An 8869-nucleotide genomic window follows, 5' to 3' on the forward strand; every position below is an offset into this window, starting at 1 on the left:
TCTTGTCTGATGAGTTATTTTATTATTTATTTTTATTCAATTCCTATTGTTAGTTCACACTCTCCCTATATATCTTGTTCAAATTTTCAATCGTTATTAAAATACTTTTTATTTGCCCACTCAAGTTCAAAAAAATTTTTTTTTAACTTGTAGTCGATGACCCTTGATGTTAATACAGTTTTTTCAAATATTTATTCTTTAATTAAATTTAATTAATTTTAGTTTTATGTGGGAGAAAAATTTTAATTTTTTAATAAAAAGTAACTAAAATAAAAATTTTCTTTGTTGACCTAAGTAGGAATTGACTTTAAATTTTTTTTTATATATATATATATATTTTTTTTTTTAAACTGTTTTCAAAAGAGCATTTTTCAAGCTGCCAGAATTTCTAAAGGACACAATTTTCATTGAAACAAATATTAAATCAAAATTTGTTGTATTTTGAAAATTTAATAATAATTGTGTCAAGAAAACATAAAAATTGTGTCAATACAATACAAATTCAATAAAAATTATGTCAAAAAAAAATTCGTATGATAAGCTATTCTGTTAACTTTCATTCAAATATTTTTTTCGTAATTAATTTCAGACTCAGTCAAATAAGAAATAATGTTGTTTTAACCTGTATACAATGTTTGAATGCATTACTTGTGCTTTTCAGTTTTCTGAAAATTTAATAATATTTGTGTCAAAAAAGTTATAAAAATTTTATCAATACAATACAAATTCAATAAAAATTATGTAAAAAAAAAACTTTTTTTTTCCTTATGATAAGTTATGCTGTTAACTTTCATTCAAATATTTTTCTCTCAACTCCTTTCAGACTCACTCAAACAAGAAATAATGTTTTAACCCCTATACCAGGGATGGCGAACCAATGGCACACGGCGCAATATTTTGGGCACGCCACTGATCACACTTGTTATTACACTATGAAGCATATATAACAATTAAATTAAAATTCACAAAAAACACAAAATAATAAATAATTATTAATAAAAAAATTTACAATAAATGCTAACAAAAACTATTAATAACCATAAAAAACAAGCTAACAATAAATGACTAGCAAAAAAAAATTAACAGTCCTGCTTAAACTAACATCTTACAACCTAATGTAAGTTATCTGTCATCAAATCTGCAACAACAGAAGTCACACCGATGTTACTTTAAGTTGAATTGCGCGTATAACTTAGACGTTTTTTTTCCCCAATGTAAATAAAGAGTTTTGAGTTGATAGTATTTAGTATTATTATTTTCCCAATAATCACGAAGTCAAAATTGAGGCACGTCTATGACCTCGTTAAACAATTTTTTAGAAAAAATGGCATGTTGGTGTATAAAGGCTCGCCACCCCTGCCCTATACAATGTTTTAATGCATTACTTGTCAGTTTTCTAGATCAATGGGCTTTTACAGTATTTTGTTTTGAAGAAGAATTTATCTGAAATCCTAAAAACATATTTGAGTAAACGAACTATTTTTTTTTTCTTTCATGTTAAAAAATCTTTTGTTGATTATGTTAAACAATAATGATCATTAATTTATTTTTAATATGGTATTGAATAATTTTCAATATTGAAGTGTTCAAATAATCCTTAATCTATGCACATCAAGTCCTGAGATGGTTTTCATATTCTATCCTCACAACTAGGGTATGAAATAAAAGCAAGTTTTTAAATATAGTGTCGCCCCCTTCATTTCACCACCAAAAACAGAAACTTTTGATGAACAATGCTTGTAAAATTTGGTATATCCTGGAAATTTGATATACTTCTTAGTTTAGATTGGGTTTGAAAATGAAATTATTCAGTTTCAGGGTTGCCACTCTACAGGAAAAGCTTGGAAAATACAGGGAATTTCAAGTTTTTCTTTAGAAACTGGGAAAATACAGGGAATTTCGTTTCTTATTTTCGTCTTTTAAAAAATGGTAATCACTCAAAACACAATCTATGGAATATTTAAGGATGATATTTCAGCTATATTAAACTAGTTCATTTACTATAGCATTATTTGTTTTAAGTATGTTCAGCTGTTCGTTTTTTCCTTAAGTTTTGTCAGCAATTCTAACTAATATAGTTTAGCCCAATACAGCTCATACAAGAGAGCAGTAATTGTGTTTTTTTCTCTTAATATGTTGCGTATTGTATGTACAGGGAATTTTTTTCCAGATTTGAGTGGCAACCCTGCATCTGAACAACATTTAAAATTTTCCCCTTTATTGAAATGTTTTTAAAATATCGACTACTCTTCACTCAGTGAGGGGCCTTTGTCGTAACTCTCCATCTCTCCCGGTTGGTGGTGCCAGGCACTTTATTTCTCTCTGTTTTATTTATTATCTTTAATCTGTTTTATTTATTTATTATCTTTTCTCTCTGTTTTATTTTTTATCTTGGGGGTGTTCAGTCTAGTGCAAGTTTAACTTGAAATTTTTCCTTTTTTTTTCTGATTGTGTGTCTAATCCATTGCCATTTGCGTTCTCTGATTTCTAACTCTATTGGTTTTTGCTTACTGGTTTTGAGTAATTCATTGTTAGATATTTTGTGAAACTATATTTTATGTTGAGAATTCTTCTGATACAATTTGTTGATAAAAGCCTATAACTTATTTGTATTTGTTTTCTTGTTGAACTAGATTTAACGTTTGAGTTGGAATATTTTTATTTTTGTTTCAATTGAAGTAGTCTTGCATGCCCAAAATTTATTTGGAATTGCAAAAGTACTGCATGCTTCTATCAACTTGTTGGCGATATCTTTATCTGTATCTCCCCTGTCCTTTATTACATCTAAGAAAGAATGCATGAAATAAATGCATTGCTTAAGTATTAACAAAAACATATTATGAGAAGTATTACGCCAAATGCATGCTCATCAACATGCAAGGTTGCCACAGGCTCCTAAAATGCAACTATTTTCAGCCTGAGAACTTTTTTTTTGCCTGAAAAGGCTAAAATAAGTAACTATTTTCAGGAAAAGGAGACTATTGGGAGACTTTTCTCTACTCCTAGTAATGTTTTTTAGCATAAATTAGGTTGATAACTTGCGGCCTGCGGCAGCTTCTGAACACACTGATTTTTTTTTCTTAAAAAGTTACAAATTTTCAATTGTAAATTTGAGTCATCACTTTTTAATGCGCTCAGTTTGCACAGATTCCATTGTAAGTCTGTTTTGTTTCTTGATCGCCATTTCAACGGTTATTGTTACAGGATTCTGCATGATTTAAAAAAAAAAATCCCATTTTTAGTGTGATATTACGATGCACGAATTTCAAATTTGAGTGATCACTTTTCACAATATATATATATATATATATATATTTATTTCCCCTCTAAATCAATGATTGATGAAATGATAAATATTTAAAAAAAAGTATTTTTTGAATGAATTTTAGTAATTAAAAGCATTTAATTTTCTGCAGATATACTAATTTTTTTATGTAAAAATTTAGTGCAGAATACTAACGTTTATATAAAAATTATCATATTTGCCATCAACTTGACTAAATGGATCATGGTATACAACAATTAAGTCATTTAATAAAATTTTAGACATATTATTGAAATATTTTTGTTCTTTCTTAGGCAACTATTTTCATAATTTTTGGCAACTATTTTCATGCTTTAGGCTACTAAAAGCAACTACATTTTGTTCATTTTTTTCTGTGGCAACCCTGACATGGCACTTTATTTTGTATGAAATAATCAGTTTTAAATCATTTTCTAATGAATCAAAATTTGAAGGCTCTACTCCATCTATGCTTATTTGCATTAAATTGTTTGGTGCCTCGCAATAGAAAAAGCAGTTTCGCGATGGGATTTTAATTTGATTCATTTCACTAAATTCTCTCTTGATAAAATATTTACTTGCCTGGCTGGGCTTGTAAGGGTAAATATTACATGCACTCAGGCATGTTGAGCAATATAATTTTTGAACCACTTTTGATTAACTTCTTGTTTTAACTATTAGTCCGACAGCGTAGTCTGCTAGATTGGTATTTTACAAAGCTGCAACTGTAAAAGCATTGTTCTCATTCAAATGAATTATTTCCTTATCATGCTGTATATGTATATCTAATAATTTTGTTTAGAATTGTGTGTGAAATTCGCTTTGTTTTAGAGGAATGTTAAATTTTCAAACTTAATTTGAAACTAATCTCCCATGTAATTAGATCTGATTGTTTTAATTGTTTCTGATTTATTGTGATTTATAATTTATTAGTATTATTTTAAATAACTAAGCTTCATCTATTTATTGATTGTGCCTTAAATGTAAATATTGTAGTTATGAGTATATTTTGATAAGTACTGATTGCATTATTAAAAGTGACTGACAAATATTTATTGTGAAATTGATTATTTTTTATTGTCTGTGCTAGAGTTTCTATATCGAAAGTAGTTTTAAGAGTTGCAAACATTAGGTAACAGTCTGTGATTGGTTGAGAGCAAACATTTTCTGAAAAGAAGCAAAGTAAAATTATCCTAAAATGAAGTGCATCGATTACCTTTCATTACTGAAAGTATATAGATATGTAGTTTTTTTTCTTGATTTTAAAATTAATAGATTACATAAAGAATGAAAATTAAAAAAGCAATGTTTATTTTAAGAGCATTGATAGTTAAATGGCATTTTGATTAAGTACTTTATGTGCCAAGAAATATTTTTTTTTACAAAGAAGTTTTTTTTTGTAAAACATTTTGCAAACAAACTCAAAATAAAGTTTAATTTTAATATTTAAAAACTGAATCGATTAACTTTTGAGTATGCCCTTTGGTTGGTAAAAAATCAAATTAAATACAGCTAGGAGATAGTTAAAATATTTATTTAAAAAATTAAGAATTAGAGAAAAATTAAGTAAGCATCAAAAAGGGGGGAAGGTGATTTGCTTATTTTTTTCTGACAAGAGTAGAGCTTATGTAAGACGTTAAAATCACATTATTTTCAATTTTTTTTTTTAAATTAAAGATAGTTAACAAATAAATTAGGATTGCATTTGGAAAATTAGAAAAGAAAGTTAAAGCGGAGAAAGGAAATGTTGGGGAAAAATTTCTTATAGGAATTTCAGAGATTAAAAGTTTTAAACACACAAGAATTCCTAACAAACATTTTTTAAAATTTTTTTTATGTGAATTGAAACATAAAATTTGTTTTATACAAAATTACATGGTTCATATGAATTTAAGCCTAAAATTAGATTACTACTGCAAAAGTCGAATTTGCAGCAAGTAACAATGGAGGGAGAGGGTGTTGTGACATTTTTACGTAAGCATGGGGGGAATTTGTGATTTTTTTTGGGGGGGGCGACAAGAAGAAGGTCTAAAATTATCAAAAACATGTTAACTCAATATTTGAACAACCCCTAAACATGATTTTGATGTGGAATTGTAAAGAGAGTTGTGCTGGTTACTTCCCTAAGTGAGGTAACTGATTCTGCTAATCTCCTTATTATTTGGAAGCTTGAATCTGGATTATTTTTAAACAGCATAACTCTCTAAAAACCCATCTCTACCTAAGCAAAGATTTGCTCATAAAACTTGGAGCTTGATTTATTATATGTGTTATATTTTGATTCTATCCTGAATTACCTTTAATTTATTTCTGTAAATTCTGGTAATAAATGCATATTTGTATAAATTATTGATATTTAGTGTAGTAATGTAAATTAGTATTTTTTTTCTATTGAAGTTTCAGTGATACCCAATAAGCTAAAATATTTATTTTTGTATGGTCTAATAAAGTATGCTTTTCTATTCTATCATTTTTGTAATTCTTTATTCAGGAATTTTTCTTTTTTTTAAAAAAATAATCGATGAAGCATCGTTTATAAAACGGTGTTTCGTTTTATAAAACTATATCGAAAAACAGTTTTTTTTATGTATTTTCACCAGGTGTTAATAATTTTAAAAAAAAACACAATTCTAAATTCACGCTGTTTATTTTTAATCTTTCTTTATTTTTAAAATAATCTTACGTCTTTGCATACGTATTAAATTTTGTAATATTTAATGGGGATGCTTTGCAAGATGAAATTGAAGCTTTCAGTGAAGAACATGTGAAATAAAATATTGCAGAAATTTACTTTAGATCTATTTTAATTTATAACTGTCGTTGAACGGCCAACCCAATTTTTGGGTTTACGACTAAGCATGTTCAACTCCGTAGCCTTGTAATTTTGAGCCTAATCCAGAAGACAAGTGAACTCCTGGATCAAGTATTTTTGATGGAACTAACCCGCATTTGCGTTACATGAAGCGAAAACACACGAAAACCTCCCACGGTTATCCTGACGGCTTGGAGACTCCCACGATCCGTCTACCACTGAGGGTATTTTACGTCAGCACTGTGGTCGGTGCAAGCCGGATGCGGAGTTCGCATCGACCACCCATCGCTTAGATTCGAACCTGGTTCACCTCATTGGCAGGCGAACACTCTATTCCCTGATATCTATATCTATACCCCACTTATATCTATTTTTTCTTTAAAAAGAAGAAAAAAAATAGGACATAATTTATAAAACATAGTTTCCCCCCCCCCTATAGAAATGTTTTATTAATGCTGTTTTTCGAATGCTCTGTCTTCAGTTGAAATAATGCTTTTCGGTGAATAATATGTTATTTTCATAACTGTTGTGAGGTTGCAACAGTTGTTCATGACTGTTAGGTTAACTTTAACCTATCTTCTTTAGACAGTACTACGCTATTTCTGAAAATAGCGCAAAACGTCACTATGAAGAAAAGCCATAGTTTTGAGTAAATGATAAGTGTTTGTGATCTGATTTAAACGATAAGTGTTTGTGACAGAATTTATGATTTTTCAAATGTTTAATAACTTTTAGAATTAATGTAGTTTTCCAATTTTTAAATCTAAATATTAAAGAGTTGATTTGAGTATTCATATTAACATTATTTGTTTATAAAAATTAAAATGCCATTAGCAATTGCATATTTAACGTGTGATTTGTGAAAGTGTATATATTAAGTTAGCAATTTTTTAGTTTAGTAACATTCATAGAATTCGATTAGGATGCTTTGACAGTTTTTGATATAATTATAAAATAAGGTTTTACCCTGCTGATTTGCATAAAATGTTAAGAAGCTACAGTTATTTTAATTTTTTTAAAAAAATCATTAAATTTACTTCTTTGAAATTGTTATTTATTTTTCTCATTTTTAAAAATGGTATGTTAAATAGCGTGAAAGTAAGTCAATGCTATTGTTTAAACTAGTTTCCAATAATAAACTTTTTTTAAAATAATATTTCAATATTTGACAATTCTTTAAAAAAAAAATTTCTTCCACTTTGGTTGGTCAAAACCTATTTCTTCCCGGGCGATGTCTTTCAACCCTGATACATCACAACCCTGAATGTTTTAAAGAAGAAAAGGACAGTGTAGAAATGACTCACAATTCTTTCGGAGTTACAGTATTTATTAATTGCTTATAATATTTTATACAAAACAAAGAAATACATTTATTTACTTGCAACATATACATATATAATTAAAACATTATAAATACTTAAATATTTTTGAGATCAGTTTATAATACAATTTTACAAACACTGTAAGATTGGTGGTCTTTTACAGTTTTCACTATGCGTTAATTCCATCTCAAAATACATTTTTATGCTTCTATGATACACCAAGGTAACAAAACCTCTCTAAAATAAATACATATAAATTCGTTCAATTAAATAAAAATGCTTCCTTATCTGCACATGAAGTGCTTAGGGCGATATGATAAGCCACAGTTTTTCGAGAGTGACATTTCACATCAAACTTCCTTTGCATTGTATCCAGATATAGTCTGTCTGTGGAAAGAACTCCCCTCCTCATTCGTCTGAGGCATTGGTTTTGGTTTATGGTGACGAGGTTTAACTATTTAAAATAAGAGTGTTGGATTGATATTTAAGACGAGTCAGCTAGAGAAGGCAGACTTCCTTTTTTGAACTGCGCTATTTCTTGTTTCGATAACAGCAGACGGCCTTGGACTTAGTGGCTGGGAGAGTTCTTGCCATAGACGAACTATAGGTACTTCTCATGTTATCGAATTTCTGAACAATACGTTGGAGTATCTTATTGCCTGAATGGAAATTGAAGTGTTTTTGCCCCAAAAACGCTCCTTTGACCTATTTTAAAATGTGGCTTACCATTATATTGCTTCAAATCTTTTATATATTTCATAGCGTTCAGGTTTTTTGTTCGCTTTTTCACAAAGATTCATCTTTACATACTAGTTCTTTTTCTCTAATTTCAAATACTATTTAAGAAAATGATACATAACAATTTGCCAAATACATATTTTAATTAAATTACGTAATTGAAATAATAATTATTATTTCTCTATCTTCAATATAATATATTTTTAGAATATTTTAGTTGAACAAATTAAATGCTCTACATTTAATTTAATCTGTAAAATAAATTATATACAAATCAGCATTTACAATAAAATCGATGTATACTATTTTATGCACACAAAAAAAAAGGGTCTTGTCTATATAAAGTATTTTAGACATAATGATATAATTTGCTAAATGATTATATTATATGAGGAGATAACTTTCTATAAATACATAGCAAAATATATAGACAAAATATCTGTTATAATAAGTTTCAGTATAATTTTATTGAGATTAAAATTCAAAATCCTTTGTAAATATATAATAAAATACTAATAATTTTTTTTAAAAAAATATCTAATTTTGAACTATATCTTATAAAAAAATGTCAATAAAATCATAAAAAATAATTCTTTTAATTAAAGAATAAAGTATATTAATACATATAAATTTATTTTAATTGTATAATTATATTATGATATATTTAACTATATAGTACAAATACGTATCATGCTGTCGTTCTTGTTAAAGAAA

Source organism: Parasteatoda tepidariorum, chromosome 7 (genome assembly GCF_043381705.1).
Source record: "Parasteatoda tepidariorum isolate YZ-2023 chromosome 7, CAS_Ptep_4.0, whole genome shotgun sequence".
In the NCBI taxonomy this organism is placed as follows: Eukaryota; Metazoa; Arthropoda; class Arachnida; order Araneae; family Theridiidae; genus Parasteatoda; species Parasteatoda tepidariorum.